Source organism: Mus musculus, chromosome 1 (assembly GCF_000001635.26).
Source record: "Mus musculus strain C57BL/6J chromosome 1, GRCm38.p6 C57BL/6J".
In the NCBI taxonomy this organism is placed as follows: Eukaryota; Metazoa; Chordata; class Mammalia; order Rodentia; family Muridae; genus Mus; species Mus musculus.
The window spans coordinates 95,997,155-96,022,139 of record NC_000067.6 but is presented as its reverse complement, the minus strand read 5'-3'; the positions used below and the strand labels follow the sequence as shown (position 1 = coordinate 96,022,139).

The following is a 24,985-nucleotide window of genomic DNA, read 5'->3' as shown; positions in this document are numbered from 1 at the left end:
AAAACATTTACAATAATATTATGTTGTAAGCCACTTTTTTTTTCAGTAGTAATACATTTCTTCACAGACAGATATCAAATTGGCTTCAAATATGACTTTTAAAGAAAGATTTGGTAACACTATTTGAAAATTACTCTGTTCCTAAAATTTTTACCTATAAAATGGAAGGCACAATTTCTTCCTAATGTAGCTATTTGTGGGCATTAAGTTAGGTGATTTTTGTGAAGTATCTGAAGAGTGTTTCAATAAATCACAGACACTCGGAAATAGCTACTCTCTTAGCAGTAGGAATTCTCAATATAATGCCACACAAATGTTCTGATGAAATATCTCACTATTCCATTCTATGTTCTTCACATTCTATTTAGAATATGTATTCTTATATCACAGCCAGCGAGAAGACCATAGTAAAGGTATACTGTATAACTCATTAATGAATAAGGACACACAAATTCCGAAACCAATATGATATAAGATAGGCTTTCCTGAACAGTACTATGGCTGATTTACATATAGGATGATTCAAATTCTCAGAGAACTACTCAAATTTTAGTATGACTGAGATCATTATGGAACACCTCCCCAGCCCAGTACCTAATCTGCATCTTTGAAACCAGTAACTGAACCTACTACTCCTATGAAGAGTGGTACCTAAATACTTCCTTCATCCCTGGATGCAGACAGGACATTTTGACCTTCTAGAAAGACTGTAAAATTTGTACATAGCTAGAAGCTTTCTGATAAACAAACAAACAAACAAACAAAACAAAACAAAACCAACAAACAAAACATGTTTATTATCATCCCTTACCCGGGGAGTTAATCCAGATGAGTCTGCCAATTACCAGAATGGACATACCCCCTCCTTCCCTAGGAAGCTCTTTTCCCAATATTGAAGAAATACTATAGAGCCTATCTAAATATCTAGGTTGACATAGCAGTGCACTTTCATTCTTGAGAGTGCCTCATATTATCAAGTAATTTTCTGCTTTTCTTCTATAATACATATTGTATGTCTTGTCTTACCGTATTCATTGGAGATTCTCTACCCAATTGCTGTGGTGTAGAAGGCCCAAATATTCCCAGGTAAGCCCTAGAGAAACCAGGAATGTTAATAATGCAGGGTTGCCTCCTCAGGGGAAGACATTTATACCTGTTTTACACCCAGCATGCTGGGATTGGATGCTGTTAAAAACCTGGTGACCTTTGTTGTCTTTAAGGCCAGGCCACACCCAAATCCTCCAGAATGTTTATTCCAGACTGTCCTTCTCTAGACCTTTATCTTTAGCTTTGATTCTCACTCAGTGGAACCCAGCCTTAGGGGAGATATCACACTTACTTAATAGCCTGCTCAACTCTGTGTTATCTTAGTCAGAGACCACACCAGATCCTAGTTCCTTAAGCTATTGAGGTCACATATACTTTGTATAAGAGTTTCAAATTAGCTATGCCTTAGTGTGCCCACGATATTCAGATAATTGTTAAGAGGAGACTTTTCCCAAAATTGTGATGGACTTAAACATGTCTAAAATAAACTGCCCTGGTGTCAGACTCCAGAAGTTTGATGTGGCCTGGCTAAGTCACACTGAACCAAGTTTCCTCCTTATCTAGTATGTATAGGTTCTCTACTGGCAGTGGCACTTGCAGCGACTCTACACTAGGAGGGTCAGAATGAAGTATCACATCCAGAAAAAAAAATAGTAGATGCTGATAAACAAGTGAAAAATTGCTAGAAAATTATGGTTGAAAACTCATCTATAAGCTGACCAATAGTAAAATATTAAAATGTAAAGAAATAGTCAATGCAGCTGAAGTGAGACAGAAAATAATTTGAGCAAAGCACTGTTTACCTTTCATCTAAAATTGACTACATGCTATTTTAAACCCATAATTTGTATAAGACTTCAGCATTTTCTATTACATTGCTTTCTTTTTTCTTGGTATTAACTTTCCTAATGTTAAATATATACATATTCCCTACTTATATAATTCCCATCTCACCGTTAACATATATTTAAGACTTCTAAGTATGCACTAGGAAATGATCTTCCCAGCTGCCCAGCACCTGCATAAGTGATCACTGTATTTTCTTATTATATTGCCTTACAGCCTTCATATGCTAGATAATTATTAAAGAACTACCATTAATCATTCTTTCATGCTGTAATCATGTAAAGTAAGTTTTATTTTTACTCTTTTATGAATTTGCCAACAGTGTGAAATTTTTATTCAATGCATATTTTATGAAAGGCCAGGTTCCTTGTCCTTAATCATTAACAGTTAAATTTTCTGAAACCAGATCAAGGGTGAGCACCATTTCTCTCTGAGATGATCTATTTTAAAATATTTTGTTTGGCTGAAACCCTTTGCCATTTGAAATGTTCTTTGGTTGCTTTTATTGCTCAGTCTGCCAATGTCACATTTCCTGACCCTGTAAATTAGTCTTTTGTGTGCTGTACAGTGTTGAAAGTGCTCTCACACTGGAAGCAGATTAGTCCTCAAACTCTCCTGCTGGCTCTTTGTGCTCTCTCTTCAAGAACAGTCACATTTATAGGCATGGCCTCTGGATTCTGTGATGCCAAACTGTGACTTTATTTAATCAACCTTTTTCTTATTAAGAGCTTGAAGGTACTGCTATAATTAACATTTCGAAAATCCCCTTCTTCAAAATTCCTTTTGATCTTAAGTGACAAAGATGTCTAAAACTTTAAGAACATGTATAAAAGAAAGGCTTTGGATTTCTTCTTCTCTGCCAAAGGAATGATTGATTTGGTCAATATGGAATCTTGGAAGGAAAAGGGAAAAAATGAGAAATATAATTTGACTATTAGTAAGCAGAAAGAAAAGCCTGACATAAGTAAGATTGATCCAGATATACCTTTATACATCATAACATCTGACAGGGACTTGAAACTTTGTTTTTATATTACAAACATAATTGAGTTTTGAGGACATGGCCTGATATCCCCAGATTTCCTGCCTTCAAACAATAGTATGGATAAGATACTTGAACAGGTACAAAAGGAAATAATGTACTAAGTGAGATACATAAGAGTTTTAAAATGAGTCAAATCTAGACACAGGTCTAGGCTTAAATTTCAAAAGAAGGTGGGTTCCCTGAGAACTTTTAAGGTTCATTTGCATATTATGTATTATTTATGCGCAGACATTGTTGTGTATACCCAGGTGTCTGGAAGACTTACAGTCTCCCTATGGCATTATTTCATTTCATATCTTATTCCTGGCATCTCTGGTTTTTCCCCTCTACCATATCCTCCTATCTCAAATTTTCTCTGAATATTGTGGTTTCAGAAATCCATCATTTTATTACATCATTTATGCTGTTGGTAGTCTAAGTTACTAGTTATTTTTTCCATCTCTATGACATAAATATAGGCCAGATTACACCCGATTAAAAGAAGATAAAAACAGGTTTATTAGGCCCTTGTCTGGGGCAGATTCATCAGTCCCAAAGAGGTTTTATAGACCTTAGTTCAGGGTAATGACGTGTTTTCCAGGAGCTAGAACTGTGGCAAGGTTTGGTCAAAAGATAAAGCCCTAGATGGGTACTTGGCTAGGCTGACTGTGTCAGAAAATTTGCTTCCATCAGCTGCTGAAAATGTGAAACTGGGTTTTTTTTTTAACTTAATTCCTTTGTTTAGAGTCCAACAGCACAGATTTCAAGAGTTAGGATTCAGAGCTGCCCAATGTTGGGAAGATCTCTTCTGTAGTAGACTGTTAAGGGTCAAAAATACAACACAGTACACAGACATCACCATCTTTGGAACAAGGCAACAAACTTAATTTCAGACACACAAAAAGAAATAACTGGTGTATTTCATCACCACAGATAATTGGCTTCTGGCATAAATATAATTGAAATTAGGTATGGAAAAGTTCTGTGGTGAGATACAAAAATCTCATGCTTCCCAAGACCTAACATAAGACAAATAGTTTCCAAGTTAATAATAATCTATTCATAGTAGAAGAGAGGTGTCACTGTTGTGAGGAAAATGGCAGTCTCATTCATTATGATATGGATGACTGGACTGTATTGTGAGGAATGGTTCATCTACACTTTCCTATGCTTGAATGTAAATAAGACCATTATTTTAGCAAGAATATGAAAAATCCTTGCTTCTGATATGCTAGCTAGTAAGGCAATTTAGAATCATTACAGAGAGAGTAGTTAAGTATTCTCGTCTTTGAACACAAAGAAAATGAGAATATTGTGTTTGTATTAATTGTTATTTTATTTCTGTGCTAAAAACACTATGGCCAAGGAAACTTCTAGAACAAAGAGTTTAAATGAGCATATATGGTTTCTGAGGGCTGGTGTTCATGTTAGTAGAGCAGAGGCCTCATGACATAATGACTGAGAAAACACATCTTAATAATAAGCTGGAGGCATAGAACAATAGTAGTCTTTAGAATCATCAAAGCTAATCCCCAGTGACGCGTCTTCTATTAAAGGCACACCTCTAATTCTTTCCAAATAGTTCCATTAAATAGAGACCTAGTATGAGGTCTTGATTTGAGCTAAAACATATGAGCTTATAGAGGCAATTCTAAAACTTCCACAGTATTTATTTTAGAAGAATATCTTTTGATTCCCAATGTGGTTCTTCTTCTCTTGAATATACATTTTATACACTGTAATTACACAGGGAAAATTTGGAATCCATGGGAATGGACCAAGTCCATGAAAAAGAAGGAGGAGGAGGAGGAGGAGGAGGAGGAGGAGAAGGTGAAGAAAGAATAAACTTATTCTTTTGCATATGAATTTATGTGGCCTTTTAACTCTAAGATATGTGCCAAGGGAGCAAGGGAATAGATTGTTGACTTAAGCAATTTGGTCTCATGTACCCTCTTCCTCCTATGTTTATGGTTTCATAAGAGAGTATATTTAAAACCTGAAAGGGCTTAATGTGGGCAAATGCCACCATATGAATTAGGAGATAACATAGCTTAATTGTTTCTGTTGCATTTGTTGACTATGATAGTAACCAAAGGGCTTGATGAGGTAAAGCAATTTGTTTTAGCAGTAGACTGCAGATGTCTCATTCCTATAGAAATAGGATACATTAATAAATACATGCATCTATGTTTATTTGGTTTTGTAGGCAAGAGAAATGGTATCACTTTTCTAAGAGAACACACACACATTGGTTTGAGGATTGTGATTGTCATAAATATAAATTGGAAAACAGGAGAAGCCTTAGCAGGGGATATTTTATATTACCTGATTCTGTGATGATAAGATTTTTGTTTTACTCCAGAGAGAACTATTAGATCTTCCATTCTCACAGTTGTTTTTTTCTCTTTGGGTCTTTTTAAGATGTGGTCTTTTAAGATGAGGTCACTGGTTTTATCTAGAGAGTATGGACCCAGTTGTTGGTTTCCATCGACTGGATTTTCAAGACTACTTACAAAGGTCCTTTTCATTGAGGAATAAATTGTTTCATGGCTCTTCCTATATAGAGTTTAAATTAGGTACTAGACAAAAGGGTAAATGATTTTGAAGGCCCTTTCCCTTAATCAGATTGTAATCTTTTTCTTCTAGCTCTCAACAGACTAATTGAAGTTTTCAGGGAATTTACTATCTTAGATCTCTCATTCTCAAAATGAGAAAAACTTTTAAATCAGTATTTATTACCCAATCAGACCTAGCATCCTTAGAAAGATTTAGAAACTATAAATGGGACTTCATTTCCTCATACTCAGCTATTAGGTACCACAGTCTTGGTATTCAACAAATAAGATCTGAAAGCAGACCAATGGGAACAGAGTAGAAAGAACACTTTGCTGTTTTATTTAGTCTTCAATTGTTGTGGTAGAACATTATGACCAAGGTAACTTATAGAGGAAATCATTATTGCAGGCTCACAGTGTCTGAGTTTTCATCATGAGTGATCATCATGGTTGGAAACCAGGCAGGCAGGCATGGAACTGTAGCAGTAGTTGAGAGCTCATATCTTGAACATAACTACAATACATGGACAGCTACCTGGCAGTCATTGCCAAATCCTTCCCAAAAATTTCTACCAGCTGGAAAGGAAGTATTCAAATATATGAGATTATAAAGACCATTCACATCCAAAACTTTACAGGGACCAAGCAACTATACTTTGGTATAATAACCATTGGTTACTTTTCATGTTGCTGGGTCAAAATTTCAGACAAAATCCCTTGCTTGAAGGAAGAGAAGATTACAGTTGTGCAAGACAATTTATCATGAAAGTAAGGGTGTAACTACAGGATCAGGAGGCAGCTAGCTGGTCATAGTTTATGCACAGTCATAAAGAATGAGTGATAAATGCTTGTACTCTGTTTGCTTTCTCTTTTTTCATTCTTTCTGGGAGCCAATATAATGTAATGGCACCATCCACTCTTACAGTGAGTCTTCCTATTTCAATTTCAATTAACTTAACCTAGGTAATGTCTCAGAGGCATTCCCAGAGATTTGTTTCCATGGTAATTCTAACCATATCAAGGTAAAATTAAAATTAACTCTATAGGGTTACCTTTGATGACAGTAATGGTTTATCCCATCCATCAGTGTATCCCCATGATACTCCTTAGGGATCATATTGCAAAGTTCAGTCCTACCAGCACTGTGAAAGCGTAGGATATGCTATATTGGATATGTAAGAATCTAGAGGTCACATATTGATAGGTAGATTCTTTCTATACCCCCAAAAGAAAAGGGCCAACCCTCAAAATGATAGCTACCTTAGAAGAGTGGAAGCACATATACTTCTAGATACTGAAGATTGTCACTGGAAATACAAAATAAATGGCAAGTTCCCATGCTGCACCAAGCTACTCTCTGCCCCAGCAGCAGTCTCACAGCCTCTGCCTCTAGGCTAACCCCAGCAGCAACCAATTGGTTTGCTCATCTCAGGGCTGTTGTACCTTCTCAGTCATAAACCCCCTGTGGTTGGCAGTCCCAAATTCCTGTAACCCAGAAAATCAAAGCTCTAGAAGCTTATTATTAATCAGTCAGATTTATATATCAACAAATTCTCAGTTCACAAGATGCCCACATAATAATTTCAAAGCCAATTGATAAGCTGCCTACCTAGATTAGACAAGTTATCCCAATTATTCTATCCTCTTATGACATTCATATCTACCTGTGGCTATTTAAAGTCATGTGGAATATGGATTGTCTTCTCCTTCTATCCTCGTTTGTTCCCTTCCACCTGTCTCCTCTGTCACATCTCTGAAGCTCTTCCTGCTGCCTCCCTTTTCCCTGACCAATCACAGGTTTCTTGATGTATTAATAGTTAATGTGATTGGACAGGGAAAATTCTGCTACAGAAGACATTTACACAGTCCTTATATATTTTCTTTTTTTTTTTTTGTTATTTTGTTTTTTGGTTTTTGGTTTGTTTGTTTGTTTTTCAAGACATGGTTTCTTTGTATAGCCCTGGCTGTCCTGGAACTCACTTTATAGACCAGCTGGCCTTGAACTCAGAAATCCACCTGCCTCTGCCTCCCAAGTGCTGGGATTTAAAGGCGTGTGCCACCACCGACCAGCATATATTTTCATGAAATGTTATTATCTCGATTAATAGATATTGTGGGAGTATAAAGAAATCCCTAAAGACAAGTATTTAACTCCACTGAAACTCTTCCGTTTGAGTTCTTAATTGTTTCTCAGTATCCTTTTCTCTACTTGGGAAGACATTTACTGAACTTTCTAGGGTAAATGTGAGATTGCACCATGCTCACCTTCAGAATATCCTAACAGAAGTAGAACTCACTATTCAGAATTCAGGACACCCTGCTCAATCTTGCCTAAGATATATCCAGAGAAACATTTTCAGCATCACTTTCTTTAGCACAGGACATATGGGTATATGCCTGAGGAATTTTCTTTGAGAGAGCTGCCATGGTGCTGGTGCCAGGGCCAAATTTGAGGTTCTTGTTTCTTTTTCCCTACAGCCCTACTATGAGATAAAAGGAAAATAGAATGGTACAAGTCAAGGAAAGTTAGAACTGGGCAAACGACCATTTGTGGCATGAGAAAGTTTTGAGGGTATGGTGAAACTCACAGCATCAAGTTGCACTGGGGACACTTAACAGCCTATTTGCTCCTTTTAGCACCATTAAAACTGCCTCAAATGGCCACAGTCCTCTTGCCTGGAAAAGGTATTGTTTATCTGTGAGTGATAGTCTCCACATAACCTCAATTAACTTTAAGTAAGAGTTTGTTCATCGAGGGAGTCAGTGCTTTCACTCTCTCTTTTACTCAAGCTTGCCTATAGACACTGGGACTCTGTGCCAGTTACTGGCCTCCCATGTAGCTAATGTCAAGTTTAAAAATGCCAGCCTGTGGGCTGCTATTGGCCAATGAACACATATTTCTTCCACATCCACTCTGCTAATGTGCAACAGGGCAGGAAAGAATTTAAAAGCACACACTTGAGCCTTAGTATGGAGTACCAGTTTCCCATCCTGACATACAACCCATGGGTGGGAAAGACAGAGAGATGATTGTCATGGTTCCTTTGAGCTAGAGGTTCTCAACCTTCCTAATGCTGTGACCCCCAAACACAATCTCTCATGCTGTGGTGTCAACCATAAAGTTATTTCATTGCGCTTTATAACTACAGAAACTAATGGCGTAGTATTAGCATTCCTTCTAGGCTCCACCACACAGTTACCTGGCAACAGTCAGGTATGCCTCACTATAAAATGAGCTGCTTGCCCTCTCCCCTCTCTCTCTTACTCTCTCTCTTACTCTCTTACTCTATGTCCCTTCTCTCCTCATTACCCTCCCCCACTCTCTAATGTGTTTCTGACTTCTGTCTCCTCTCCTTCTCCTCTCCCTTTCTCCTCTCTCTCTCTCTCTCTCTCTCTCTCTCTCTCTCTCTCTCTCTCTCTCTCTCTTTCTCTCTTTCTCTCTCTCTGCCTTTCTCTGTCTCCACTACCTCCTCAACTCCCCTCCCTATGCCCTAAATAAACACTATTCCATATCATATCCATAATATGAGTGGCTAGTACCTCAGAGGGAAGAAATGCCTCTGCATGGGCCAGCAAAGGCATCCCCTCCACCTCATCATATCTCCCTCTACCAAACATATCCTTGCTCTTTCTTTTTTTTTAATTAAAAAAAAAGCCCAAAACTTTAGAACTGACTAACTAAGCACTTGAAATACCATATGATTGTACCACAAACCACAAACACTCAAACAGGGAGCTGCATAATTTGATGACTCTCCTTGTTTTGGTTTTATCTCTCATTGCTAGCACTCTATTCCTCCCCCTTTTCATGCTAATGCTTAATACATAACATTGTGTGTTAGAAGCATTGAAAGAACTACTATTATTTTATAGCTATTGTTTGTAATAATAGTGTATTGTTAAAACTCTGTAACTATTTGTAATAATAATATGTTGTTATCCTTCTGAAAGATTTTGTAGTTAGTATAATGTCTTGAGTTTCAGGAGACTGTAGGTTGCAGTTTTCATCAGTGTTGGTGTTATTAAAGACAATGGAGTGAATATATTTTCAACTATGAAATTTTTTGTAAGCATATAGAGAGTGTGTGGCACGTGTGCCACCAGAAGAATTGGCATATAGCTGGTAAGGTTGAGCATGTACAAATCCCAGAAATTTCAAAGTTTGAGATCAGCCAGAGTATAGCTAACTCCCTGTATCCCTGCCTGCTTCAGAGCTCATAGTCAGGTGGCCCCCAACCAGGTGGTCCTAAGTAGTCAGTCACATATTCAGCCCCTGGAAAGCCTCCCCGTGCTAATGAGGCATCTCAGTAGTCTCAGCCTTCAGCCAATGACCTTTGCTTTTTCTGGATATTTTCACACCATGCCCCAAAATGATATAACCCTTGGATCATCCTAAATAAATTATATGCATTTAAACCCATCCCAATAATGAAATATGAACAAGCTAAGATCATCTCAGAGAGCTGCTTTATTAAAGATCTTTGGAAAAGACCTTCACATAAAAGATTCATAATGAGAGATTCTTGGAGGAAGCCTCTCTCCCTCACCCCCATTTCCCTGCATTTGCTCCCACTCGGACCTCGATCCTGCCCATTCAGGACTCTAATACATCCTTTCAACCCCATGTGCACCTTGGAGAAGCAGTCTGAGGACCACTGCAGTTCATCTCCAAGCTGGTACATTGGTGGTGTCTGGATACCCTGAGAGAAATGCCAGAATCCAATACCTCAGGGAGAAGAAGTAGAAGGTTGTAGTTTAGAAATGACGTGTTTGTATATCACGATAACAAAAGGTTAAATGGTTAATATTATCAGAACTTTGCAGGATCAAAATATTACCATGGAGACAAATGTCTGGGTGTGCCAGTGAGGGGAATATTTAGACTGGGTTAACTGGGATAATTAAATCCATCTCATCAAATATGGGCTGCACACTCTAGATGATTGAGCCCTGGGATGTATTAGAAGAACCAAGTAGAGTATCAACATTGATATAGCTCTCTATTTTCTGACTCCATGTGCACTAGGGCCATCTACCTCATACCCATTGCCCTGATTTCTCTGAGCAAAGAGCAAAGTCTCCTGGCTGGTATCTACTAACCTACGCAACTCTTAGAGCCATCTAAAATCTTCACTGCATTGTAGACAGTCACTTATTATTTGCCACTTGGTGAAATTATGTTGTACAAATATAGGAGTATCAGCCACTTAGAAACCTAAAACATATAAAACTTGATTTTTTTTTCTAATCCTTCACACTAACACAAGTTTTTGAGGGTCTGGTGGTGGCTAGGTAGGTAATGGGACTTACTGTACCAGCATGGGGATCTGAGTTTAGATCCCAGCACTGACACACATCTCAGGCATGGACACATGCACTGCAACCACAGCTCTGGGAAAAACACAGACAGGATGATGGTTATATTCAGAGTCAGGGAGAGAGAGAGAGAGAGAGAGAGAGAGAGAGAGAGAGAGAGAGAGAGAGAGAGACTTTTAAATACTGTCCAGTTAATTGCTTCTGTACAAAACATAAAAGAATATCTGGCTTAGAAAGTCCATGTAGAAGTATGGGGGAGAAATAACAGAAAAACACAAAAACAGAACAAGTAAATGGCACTTTCCCCACATGAGATATCCTGTTTCTCTGCAGTCCCACAGCTGCAGGAAACTGAATTTTCCAACTAACTGGAATGATCTTGAAAATGGCTCTTATCCCTGAGCTTCCATATTCGCCTAGCGGACTTGGTATCTTGACTTTCCTCTTAGAAAAATAAAAGCAGGCAGCTTTCAATGTCTGTCTAGACTTCTTACTTACAAAACTGAATCAGAATAAAGCATATTGTTTTAGAAAATGAATTTGTAGCAACCTGATACACAGTAATGGAAAACTCCCAAGGACAGATATGAACGACGTCCCTTGCTCTTATGATTGACAGTTGAATTTACATTTTATTTTCCACAGTGACATTTCACAGTTATTCACAACAACCCCTCCCTCGCTTACCGACTTTGTTATGAGTTGAGAGAGTCCTTGATATCTCTGAAGTGCTCTCCCATTGGGGAAATGAGATGGTATGAGTTGCTCTCAACTGTGGTAAATATGGGCTGTTTTTAAAACACTCCTAAGCTTAGAATCTGGGAAATTGCTCTTTAACTTGATGGGACATTTTGTATGCTTTTAGATAAGATACTAATTTGCATCCTGTTGAAACTTTTCAATTCAAATCAATGCTCATTATACTTTTTCTTCATTGTTAGCATGATCAAGCCTTATGCATGCATATTTTAGCACCTCTTGAAATGACTATAGTCCCTTGAACAAACTAAGTGCTAGAGAAAATTAGAAGTGTTATTTCCCTGAATCTTGTTTTCAGAGATAGATAAATTTTCAATAGAAAATACCTAACAAGCTGAATGGTTTCAAGCCCCCTCTCCATTGATGAGAAACCATTCTCAGTACTGTGTAATGTATGCCTTCTGAAAGTTAACTCCATAAAAAGCAAAGCTCATAAGAGAAATTTATTTTATAAGAGAAATATATTTGTAATTTGCAAGATAATTTCAATGAAAAGCAAAATAATGTCCTAGGCACCAATGGTTTTAGGAAGGATTATGAGGGACAGAAACATATTTTTAAATGAAATCTTTTCTTGCTGTTGTTGTTAGTTCATTGTTTGTCTGTTTGTTTTAATCTTTAAATTTGGTCCTGCTGCTTGGTCTTCTGTCATTTCCTCTTTATTGAAATTTTTAAAATTATTAATATCAATATTCTCTGCAAATTCATTGATCTTACAGATTAGCAAACAGTAGTTTCATAAGCAAACCATAATGTGATGTTCTTTTTTTTTTTTTACATGCTAAAGATTGTTGAACTAAAATATGAAGGTACAAGGCTGGGATAAGGCTTTGTCAGGAAGGCACTTGCTGTGCAAGCACAGTGACCTAAATTCAGTTCTGATCTCAAGGCCCACACACGAAGCTAAGTGCATTGATGCGTGTCTATCATTTCATCACTGGCGAAGTAGAAATGGGATCATCACTCCTGCTGTTAACTGGCAAATCTAGATAATCAGAGAGCTCCTGGTTTTTGGTGGACCCTTTCTCAAAAAATAATGTGGAAGGGAAATGACATCAACCTCTTGTTTCCACATACACACATGTGTACACAAAGTCACTCTTTCATACTTCTGCACACAATCATGAACATGTAATATACACATATATATATATGTGTGTGTGTGTGTGTGTGTGTGTGTGTGTGTGTGTGTGTGTGTGTGTGTATGTGTGTGGTGTTTTTCTGTGTATATATGTGTATATATATGTGTCTGAATATATATAATTTAAAATATTGGCGAAATGTAGAAAAAGAAACAAGCTATGCATTTCTTTTTTTTTTTCATTAGATATTTTCTTCATTTACATTTCAAATGCTATCCTGAAAGTACCCTATATCCTCCCCCTGCCCTGCTACCCAACACACCCACTCCTGCTTCCTGGCCCTGGCATTCCCCTGTACTGGGGCATATTATCTTCACAAGACCAAGGGCCTCTCCTCCCATTGATGGCCCATTAGGCTATCCTCTGCTACATATGCAGCTGGAGACACAGTTCTGTGCATTTTGATGGTGTGGAAAAGCTTCAGTAAAGGATCAAAGGAAGAATGAGAGTACTTCCCCAGATCACTCAATGGGAAGAATCTTTTTTCTTTTTCCACATAATATAATTCAAACCTTGTTTGCTTCTTGATGATACTATTTTGTCCTGTGGCTGGATTATTTATTTCACATAGCATAATTTTTGAAATGTTGGTTTTATTTTAACATTGGTTCTTAAGAGACCATTTAAACATATCTCTCTCCATATTGGTTTATTCTCTTTCTCTGTTCTTTATTGAAAGTCTTGGTTCATGAACTACATTACATTATAGAAAAACAAAAATAACTGACCCAAAGGTAGAAATCACATTCTATATGGCAATTGATGATTTTAAATTACATGTACTCAATTGTTCATATCTTTATCAACACCCCCAAGAGCTCTTAGGTTTGTGATCCAGTGACTGAGTTATAAAAGCAGGAATTCCTGTGAGGTTACAGCTGACTTTGCTAAACCATTATCAGTCACCCATAGTTTAGATAGTAATATTTGCTGAGACAACCTGTCTCTGTAATCTTTTGTGAATAAAGATTTCTGGGAAGGAGATACTGCAGGCTTAGCCTTAGACTCTTGTAGCTACACCAACTTTCTCATTCTCAAGCTTCTATATAAACTCCAATTGTTCTCTTCCCTCTTTTAGTCCTTTCCCTTACCAGTGGAGAGAGGCTGCCTCTCACTGTGTATGCTAAAGATCACAGTTTTATCTGCCAAAGTCAGATCCTGGTATCTTTCTTGTCTTTTGTCTCTATATTCTGCACTCTGAAATCTAATTTTTGAGGAGAGGAACAGATATATTTCGCTTATAATTCATCACTGAAGAAAATCAGGGCTGGTGCTGGCCCCTTGCCAGTAGGTCCAGGCAAGAGGAGGGGAGAGAGGTCCTGGTCCTGCTGGGGTATCTCCGGGGATGAGTGGACTGGCAAGTGTCGACAGCCCAAAAGAAACACACCAAGCCTGGAGTCTTGTCAAAACAGGAACTCAATTTTATGGCATCAGGCTCTCACTTATATAAGTTTGGAACACAGGGAGGGAGATTTTTGGTGGGGTAAGATGACATAGGAGGCCCGGAAGGGTGACATAGGGTATGGAGTGAAGACAGGCCAATGGCAAAGCTCTACATCAGTAATGCCAGGGCAGAGGCAGAGCCAAAGATGTCTTGCTGAGTCACCCCAATATGGAAGTGACTGAGACAGGTCTCAAAACTCAAGCCAGGCTTGGGTTTGTTCCCAAGGCCCAAACCAGGTCCAAAATGGGGACCAAACAGGCAGGTACTGAAGCAGGGAAGGAGCCTGAAGGATGGAGCTGATGCACAGGTCATGGAGGGGTGCTGCTTACTGGCTTGCTCATCATTGCTTGTTCAGCCTACTTTTTCAAAAAACTCAGATATGATACCACCTACTGTGAGAGGGCTTCTTCCACATTAATAATTAATTTAAAAATTGCCCTACATGTTTGTTAGTAGCCTATTAATCTTATTATCAATTATTATTTTCATTATTATGATCAATTATGTTTTTTGAGACAGGGCGTCTCTACATAAGCCCCAGTTGTCCTGAAGTCCATTATGTACAGCATGGTAGCTTAGCATTCACAGATTGCTGAAATTAAAGATGTGTGCCACCACACTTGACCTGAGTGGGGGCATTTCTCAATTGAGAAATTGAGAAAATTATTTTCACATGTTTGTAGCTTGTGTCACATTGGTCTAGATTCTTCTTTCTTATAGTTTAGAATATATACATATATATATATATATATATATATATATATATATATATATATATATAGAGAGAGAGAGAGAGAGAGAGAGAGAGAGAGAGAGAGAAGAGAGAGAGAGAATCCCAGTCTACATACCTATTGGACTATTTTTTAAGCATCATAATGAATTTGCTATAGTAATTTTTAAAGGAATAAAATGGTAAAGAGTGATGTCAACTTATAGATTCAGAATGTAATCAGTGTGATTTTTCATAGTGCCTACTAAAATTGTATCAGTATCTCCATTAGTAGATGAACATACAAATATATGTACATAGTTATGGCTTATTTCAATATGTTTTTGTCCTTTTAAAAATATATTTTGTTCATGAAACTCCTTCTAAAGCATTAATTCATCTGTGGCACCTGTATCTAGTATCTAAGTATTTCATGTGGATATGTAGGTCAAAGGTCACAAACTTGGGACCATGTTTGTTACATAGCAGGAATTAGTCTAGAGGTTAATGCAAAGATTTTGTAACGTGGAATTGGAGAGGACAACAACAAATTTAAAAGAAATTGGTTTTAGTGGGCTTTACATATGAACCAATTGAAACTTTAATTTTAAGCTTACTTCCTGGAAATGATTTGAATCTGGTATTTTCAAAAGATACTTCTGAAAACTGTGGTACAGGAGGCAAACATCTGAAAGTGGACTAACAAGAGAGATGGCAGATAAGTCATTAAATGTTTAAAATATGCTAAGCTTGGGAAAGGGGATAATATTTGAAATGTAAATAAAAAACAAATGAAAAAATAAAAATATTAAAAATATGCTAAGCTTAAATGCAGAAGGAAATAATTTTTTTCTTTTTTTTTTTTTTTTGGTTTTTGAGACAGGGTTTCTCTGTGTAGCCCTGGCTGTCCTGGAACTCACTCTGTAGACAGGCTGGCCTCGAACTCAGAAATTCACCTGCCTCTGCCCCCAAGTGCTGGGATTAAAGGCATGCGCCACCACGCCTGGAATATTTTTTTTCTTTTTTATTAGATACTTTCTTTATTTACATTTCAAATGTTATCCCCTTTCCATTTCCCTCCAAAAATCCCCTATCCCATCCCCTCTCCCCCTGCTCACAAACCCACCTACTTCAGCTTCCCTGTCCTGGCATTCCCCAACAATGGGGCATAGAGCCGTCTCAGGAACAAGGGCCTCTTCTCCCATTGATGACCAACTAGGCCATCCCCTGCTACATATGGAGCTGGAGCCATGGGTCACTCCATGTGTACTCTTTGGTTGGTGGTTTAGTTCCTGGGAACTCTGGGGGTACTGGTTGGTTCATATTGTTGTTGTTTGTCCTATGGGACTGCAAGCTTCTTCAGCTCCTTCGGTCCTTTCTCAAGCACCTCCATTGGGGACTTTGTGCCCAGTCCAATGGTTGGCTGAGAGCATCCACCATTTTCATACTTCTATTTGCTAGACAAATATCAAGTGTGAAATTACGAGAATAATTTAAAGGATATTGTCCCATGATTTCTGTGTCTTGGTCCATTTGTTATATATATATGCATATTTTTGTCAATGTTGCAATGGGCTAATTTTGTTAATTGGATAACTGCTAAGAGGTCATACATTTTGCTATAAATAATGTTATAATGGCTAAGAATGTTGGTAGTGACTCAGATTCCTTTTGTACATTTTTAGGTTTTTTTATAGAATTTAATTAATCCAGGAGGATACTAGAGGAGTGTTTATTTGGATGATGAGAGAAAATAAACAGAAAGGTAGGCTGAAAACCCAGGCAGCTGCCAGGAAGTGGGAGAGAGAGACAAAAAAGAAAGCCAATGTCTTTTGATTATGATTCCAAGAAAGCATCCAAGTTCGGGGGTAGGGGGGCAGTCTGAAGCTGAAACTGATCACCACATTTCTACTTGCAATATCATATGCTATACATACAATTCTAAAATGATGAATCTTCTTTGTTATTCATATAATACAATTTAAGACCTGACATTAGCAATGCCATTTAAATCACCAAACGTAAAAACCCTGTTAAATTCTTAAATTTATAAAATTCAAAATTATTATTATATTTTTATTTTATAATTTATTTTACCTATGCCAAGCCTGGCTCAGAGACTGGAGAAAGCAAACCAAGAAATAGTACAGACTTGTCACTTGTTATAAAAGCTCTCAGGAGGCAGGAGCCAGAGGAAAACGATGAGTTCAGGGCAAACATAGCAACTTCAGTCCAGCCTGACAATAGGACCATGTCTCAAAAAAAAAAAAAAAAAAAGGAAAAAATTTTCAGAAAATTAGTCTGTCTCTCTGTCTCTGTCTCTCTGTTTAATTGTGTAATTTTTTTCCTGACTGCACCTTTTTACATTCAATTGAATAGTAAAAACTTTCATTTCCTGTATCTCTATAATCTTTCACCCAGAAAAGAATGCTCATCATTGTCTAATAAGTGCAGCCTTACTGCTATCTGAATATTTGTGACTAAAGTTTTTAGAAAAATCTGGAATACTCTGAAGATCTTCAGTCATTTTAAAAGTCTCAGAACACATCTTAATTTGTCATTCAGGTTTGTAGTTAACTTTTCTACAGAAATTTCTTGAATCCGGTCATGATTATAATGAAATCGACCAATAGGCAGAGATTATTAGTCACCTGTCTAGAATATATTTGTAGCCTCTTGTTGTGTGTGTTTGTATGCTATAGTTTGTTTCTGTTTCTTTAACTGACTACCAGAGACTGGGTAACTTATAAAGAATAAATTTGTAGTTATACCTCTATTCTGGAGTGTTGGAAGTTGAAGATGAAGAGTTGAACCTGGTAATACTCTTCTTCCTAAAGGAAACTACAAAGAACATAGGCAGCCCAGACTATTAGAGAGAAGAAAGGTCATTACAAGAGACAGAAATAGACTGGCTTCTATAACACAGATAAGCCATTAAACACTAAGTCTTGTAATGCACTGATCCATGAACAGATTAATTCATGAGGAAGGAGCCATAATGACCAAATAACCTTGTACAGCTTTGATTTCATCTCTTAATATGCAAGGTCACACTTCAATATGACTTTAGTAAGATTTGCACCATGTATATTTAAATTGAGCTCTTGAGTTTGTATTCTTTTCAGAACTTAATATTTTTTATTCATTAAAACTTGATTTATAAAATAGAACATAGAATTAGTTTTACCTTTTCTTGACAAGACTTTTAGAAAAGGAGTTTTTAAAAACTTGACATAGTTTATATTGTTGTTCTACCTATAGGGTTGCAGACCTCTTCAGCTCCTTGGGTACTTTCTCTAGCTCCTCCATTAGGGGCCCTGTGTTCCATCCTATAGATGACTGTTAGCATCCACTTCTGTATTTGCCAGGCACTGGCATAGCCTCACACGAGACAGCTATATCAGGGTCCTTTCAGTAAAATCTTGCTGGCATATGCAATAGTGTCTGGGTTTGGTGGGGAAATGCCAGGCCAAGAAGTGGGAGTGGGAGGGGAGGGGAGCAGGGCACGGGGATGGTAGAGGGATCTTTCGGGATAGTATTTTAAATGTAAATAAAGAAAATATCTAATTTTTAAAAGGCAATAAATAAATAAATAAATAAATAAATAAATAAAAAGAAAGTTTACATAGAAATTTATAAAGTAATAATTTGTTCTAAATTTAATAGTACTGTTATGTAAACTGTTATTCTAAAATATTTTGTAAATAGGATAGGAAAATACAGTCATAATCTAGTTTTTGGACTATACATCACTTTCAAATGGGTTTATATTGCAGAACAAATTATTTTTGACAGTACACAAATTTGACGCTACTGGATCAAAGAATAAGCCACTACTAACTTTGAATATGTAGAAAACACACTTGTGCCTTTACAAGCACAGTTAGCTAAAGCAGCTTACCAGTGGGGTAGAACAAAATCTTTATGGGTATAATGTATGTAATGTATATAAATTAGGTTTTAGTGTGAGAATGTTAAGCCTAGTGTTGAATGGAGAGCCAAGTTTTATTACTCACGCTCGTTAGTCAAAAACTTCATGTGCTTATGATTCAGTTGGGAACAGAGAAAACTATTTTGGTCTTGTGATTAGGAAGTCACAAAATGAGGTAATTCTAGCTGTGACAACAGGCAATTCCTCAACAACTTCTTTTCAAGGGGACTACAGATTTTATGAACAGTGTTAGCTGTTCTTCTTTTATTGATACAGTCGGACACTTCTTACTTTTTCAAAACTATGTCTATTTTTTTGAGATTATAATACATTTAGTTACACAATTTCTTCAAACCCCCTCACATATTCCTTCTTGCTATTTCTATTTTACATTGTGGCCTGTTTTACCATTAATTGTTGGTTGCTAAAGGATTGCTGCCATATCCTGTAAGTTTCACTTTCAATAGGAATATAGGCTATAAGATATGCTTTCCTCTAGAGCAAATAATTGTAATGATAACAATAGTTGAATTTATTTATAGTATTCTGTAAAAGAACAAACAAACAAACAAAAAATCTGCCAATTTACTTTTTATTCCTAGGATAAAAGACTAGGATCACAGTGAAGTATAAAAGAAAGAATTGATTTTGGCTTATACTTTTGAGAAAGTCCATAATGGTGTGGAGACATGGCAGCAGGTAGCTAGAACAGGAAGCTGAGAGACTAGAACTCTAACCACAAACACAAAACACAAAGCAAACTGGAAGTGAGGTGAGGACCATGCAGTGTCACCAACTGAGAACCAATTGTTCAAATTCCTGTACATAAAGGGATAGTTCCAGTCAACCACCACAGACCATAGTAAATCATTTAGTAGAGAAGAGACAAGACACAGTTATTATTGTTGCTTTGAAGCTATGTGGACAAATTTGTGAAGAAAAGTAACTGCAAACAATTACAAAGTAAGGAGCGAGTATTGGATTCCATGAGAATCCACTATTATGAAGAGATCCATTTTTTTTTTACAAACAATGTATTTCCAGACACAGCAAATTGGCTGAGAAAGTAAATTAAATTATTTATTCAACCTCTGCCTTACCTAAAATAAGAAGTGACTATTCTGTGGCATTTAATTTTATTTCTATTCTGAAAATGTGATATAAATAAAATAAATCTCCATATATTGTCACCTGTTTTTACAAGAAATTCAATTTTCTCTGATAACTGATTATATAATTTTGGGGTGGCTGAAGAACTGCGGTTCTATAAATGAGGTGTTAATAAGTATAAGTTAGAATTTTATTATGTTGAAAGGTTTAGTCAATCAATAATTTGACTCATTCATAAAGACTCAATTGTCACCATTTACTACCATTTATTTATTATGTAATAGGTTAATAGGGTATGTTGGTTTTGTTCCATTAAGGACTTAAAAGAATATTTGTAAGGCATTTGTCAATGAGTTTCAATATTTTATATAAAATTATATGAGAATGTTCATACATTTATTAAGTCAAATTTAAAACGCATTATTTAAAAGCAATCATTTGCAAATTAAAGCTTATTTAAAACATTCATTAAAACTACCTAAAATGATTTTCACTTGATTATGAATATTATAATTAAATGAATCTTAGTATGCAAATACCACTTAGCTTCATTTACATATGTTACTTAAATCACAAGCTCTTTCAATCACAGTAAAGTTATTCAAAATACAAAGATGTCTGTTTTATAAAGAAAAAATTACCATTTTGCAAGCAACATTGACAAAAATTTAAAATTTGCAAATTTGCTCTTTTGAAATATGCAATGAACATTTTAACTTAAAATTTTAAACATTTTAACTGAAAATTTTAAATAAGGCATAATGTGTGTATGTGTGAAATAAGTATATTTCTAGTATAAGTAAAAATATTATGCAGCTCAAACATTGTGGATATTTTAATACTGACTGTGAAGATAATAATTAGGACTTCTTCAAATTCATAATCAGTAAAATTTTCTTCATGAAGTGATATAAAATAATATGAATAATTATTATTTATGTATCATTTGGTTTATAACATGTCCAATGGTAAGCTTCCGACTGGAAACCTGCCCCTATGTCTTCATCCAACTGTTGGAATATAGCAAGATTATTGTGTCCCATTATTTAATTATCTTTTAATTAATTTATTTGTGTGTGTGTGTGTGTGTGTGTGTGTGTGGAGTGAGAGAGAGAGAGAGAGAGAGAGAGAGAGAGAGAGAGAGAGAATGCCATAGGATATAACAGGATATAGAGAATATCTTTCAGGTGTTGGCACTCCCCTTTTACCATGTGGGTCTGTGGACTACACTGAGAACCCCAGGCTTGGCAAGAAGTGTCCTCACCCAATGACTCATTTGAATGCCATTGTCTCCCAGTTATTTAAACAAATGAATTGTGGTTTGCAAGTAAATAGCTTTTGTAGGATTATATGTGTACATGAAACTCAGCAGCAGTCTCATTCCAAAGTTTGTATTTTTAGAATCTGATCATTCTTTGCTATGCAGGTCTACCTTTTATCTTTTCATTTAAGAATTAATTACATTTTTCCCTTTCATTTCGTCCCAACAACTCCTCCCATATACATCACCTTGTGTGATCCTGCCCAAAATTGTGTCCGTTTTTTAGTGGTATGCATATGTATTTCAAATATATGAACTTAATAAACACATACCAGCCCCCTAGACACATAGAGTAATCCTATTTACATTGGTAGTCTTTGTGCCATAATCACTACTACTAAGAATAAATGTTACTATCAGGATCATTAAAAGACTATTTAAATTCATAACAGCAGCAATTACCTCAAAATTTTATATTCATCTAGGTTCAACTATGTTAGGCATTATCCAGAATATATAAAATAGGTTTTCAAAATTTACAATATAGATGTTAGGTACTGACTCTATGAGTTCTCCCAAAGCTTTCTGATTTATTAATAATCAATTCAAGACTGTCTTTTAAATCTGCATCACCTACTTAAGCTTACATCAACCTTATGCTTTGCTATGAACTGGTCAGACAGAGGTGCTAGAGGCAGACAATATATGGCAAGGTTTGCAGCCCCTGTCACAGGGAAGAAGCCATGGAACTCTGCTGCCTAGAGGATTCAACCCTGCCCTCGCAAGTACTCTATGTCCTTAGATGAGTCGTCCTTTAAGAGGAAACAGCACTTAATGCATTAAAGTGCACTTCATGTGCTCGCCCTTTACAAGTTCTTTCTATTTCAGAAAACAAGAGGAGTGCTAGTTTTGAAATGGTTTGAGATTGTTTCTGAGCACTTTCCCCTACTTACAGCCTCCTCTCTGTAACGAACTGATATTTAAAGTGAGATATGACATTTGAAAATGTTTTTTACAGGTTCACTCCATGCTTTCATTGATTTCTTTAGCTCATCTTCTTTTAGCCTTTCTAAATAAGGACAGGGAAAAAAATCTTTTTTTATGTAACTCCACAAAACAGGAGATATAACTATTACTGGACTTTAAAGGTACTGGGCCTGAGGTTATTCTTAGGTAAATAATTTCATAACCTCAATTTTACTTGTTTATTATTGTTATGTTTTGAAGACATGATGTCACTATGTAACTCTGGCTGGTTTTAAACTCAAAGAGATACCTACTTCTATCTCCAAAGCACTGTGAGAAAAGGAATGTACTACCACCCCTATCCTTAAAAGTATTTCTTACATAATAAATGTCTAAGATTTTTGTGAGTGTCTGGAAGCTTTTTCTGGATTTAAAACAGTTACAATAATAAAATAGGTATAATAGTGGCAAAAGCATGTAGTATTAACAAGTATTATCTTGGTAGATATACAGAAAAGTGATTTAAATAAAATGTTAACTTTAGTTATCACTGAATCCACATACTTATAGATAAATATATAACTTTCAGATATTAAACCTGGACTAAGAAATCAAGCAATTTAATTGAATATCACATATATAGAATTCAGCATCTCTGCAGGTAAAGAAAACAAAAATTTTCAAATACAAGTTGTATCCTTCTTGGGAGGTATACATACACTAGAGTTCCACATTAAAAAAAAATCATTTCATTCATTAAACATGTAACGAAGAAATTTGAATGTATTTCCCAAATATTATTCCCCAAAATACTGTGATATATGTTGCATTCTTTAAATTATGTCTCTGATTATATATTGAAATATGCCATTAAGTATAAATTTCTGATGTACTAAATATATTTTGTTATAAGTAAGTATGTGCCAAGCAATATTTTAGTTAGGGGACATACATAGAACATTCTGATATTTAAATTTAACTGATAATTCTGGTTTTGTTGTTGTTTCCTGTGTGTAGAAGGAGAGAGAAATTAAGTAAGAGAGGACATAGATCATGGAAATGTTAAAACAACAACAACAACAAGAGCAGCAGCAGCAAATCCCTTAGATGAATTAGTACAGAAGATTTAACTGGTGCACAGCCTGTCATAGTTTTAGGTATTAAAAAAAAATCAATTGAGAAGGCCATGTTGGGGTGTAGCCAATGGCAAATAGAGACAAGAAGGATCAAACCCAAGTAAAAACAACTAAGGCAATAAGAATGCACTCATTCACACATAAAGGAAATTCACCAATGCTTACATCTAATGTGGTCAGGCAAATTAGAATCTCCTTTTGGGATTCTAAGTCTTACTAATTAAAATACGTTAAGAACAGACTCAAGAGGAAGTTATAGGACAATATTACTAGGTAAAGAGAAATATTTGGCTCATAAGTTATAAACCTTGGCAGCTTCCTGGAAGAGGAAAATGCCGAAAGAAAAATCAAAAAAAGCTCTTTGAAGTAAGCCATTGTGGGGTCAGCCACACTTGGTTAGGAGAGTTATGCTAGACAGTTATGATAGAGAAAGGGTAAAGTTCAAAGTGTCCAAGAAAACAAGGTTAAAAAGAGATGGAATAAAAGAAAAAGTGAACATTTCAGGGAGTAATCCAGAAAAGGGACTGACTTAAGCTTCAGGTTTGCAGTCAGTAATGGACTGAAGTACAGAATAGCGATTCTCACAAGAAAAAGTACATCATTTCATTAAAGTGCTATCTATTCATACTTTCTCTCTTGCACGGCTGAAGGATGGCAATGGACCTATCCAGCTGAATTAACTTTTAACGTTTTCGGTAGCTAGGGATTCTAGATATCAATGGAGGCTAGAGAAATAGATTTCCTTAGTTCACCTCCACAGAACCATGTTAAAGGCTGCTATAACAATGTTAGAATGGTGGATCTTTAGATGAAAGAAATAAAAGGCAAGTTTAAGTAACTGGCTCTGAGCTTCAAAACGTTTGTTGGAAAATTTATCTGATTTGATCAATTAACTCTCAATTTTACAGATAGTATTGATATGAGCCTTTCATTATAATTTATATGGCATATTAGAAACCAGAAATTGTGTCCATAACAAACATAATGTTGATAAAGCATTCGAATTATAAGCAGTATTAATAAATACCCTACTCTGATAGAAAGTTGAGCTTTCTCCTCAAGAGTAGTAAAATATTTATAAATTGTGAAGCCTCTTTGCTTTAGCTTATACAATTTTAACTTGATTGAAAATCTTGTAAATACTGGACTAACACTTTCTACAATGATGCTAAGAATTCCCCTCAGTGTGGGAAAATGTGTACATGATCATTTCTTGTTGGTATTAGACAAAAAGAGAATTTCCAAGTTTGCTTTGATTGAAGTTTTAACAAAATAATCTTGCTATCCTAAATAGTTAAAAAGAGTCAAATTTTATGTTAAGGAGAGATAACGAAATTTATATACCATTTATTATACACAAGTAATATAAAGTCAGTCTTAGATTTTTAGATAAAAATAATAAAAATGTGCTAATTTAAAATATTATAGTCTAGAATGGATTTGTACCTGTAATATGGAATACTTAAGAGGCTGAGGCAGTAAGAATGCTTGATCCCCAGTGTTCACAGCCAGCCTGCAGAACAAGTTGAAATAACAAAATAAACTATTAGATATTTTTAATGTTTACTTCTAACTTTATTTTTTAACTTAATTTTAGTTTATGTGTATGAGTACTCTGCCTGCATTTGAGTTTGCCCAAAATGTGCAGGTTTGATACCCACATAAGGTAGAAAAGGGTGTCACATTCCATGGGACTGAGGTAGTAGACATTTGTAAGTCACCTTATGGATGCTGGGAAT

At 36.0% G+C, this 24,985-nt stretch overlaps 1 long non-coding RNA gene across 1 annotated transcript in view; it reads left to right on the top strand.

Annotated features, from left to right (window-relative positions):
- Positions 1–381: 381 nt before the first annotated feature.
- The window catches only part of 1700063A18Rik (RIKEN cDNA 1700063A18 gene), a 31,100-nt gene continuing 6,496 nt past the window's right edge, over positions 382–24,985 (top strand). The window contains exon 1 of the long non-coding RNA NR_040467.1: positions 382–413. This is a non-coding gene — a long non-coding RNA (RIKEN cDNA 1700063A18 gene). The remainder of the gene's footprint in view (positions 414–24,985) is intronic.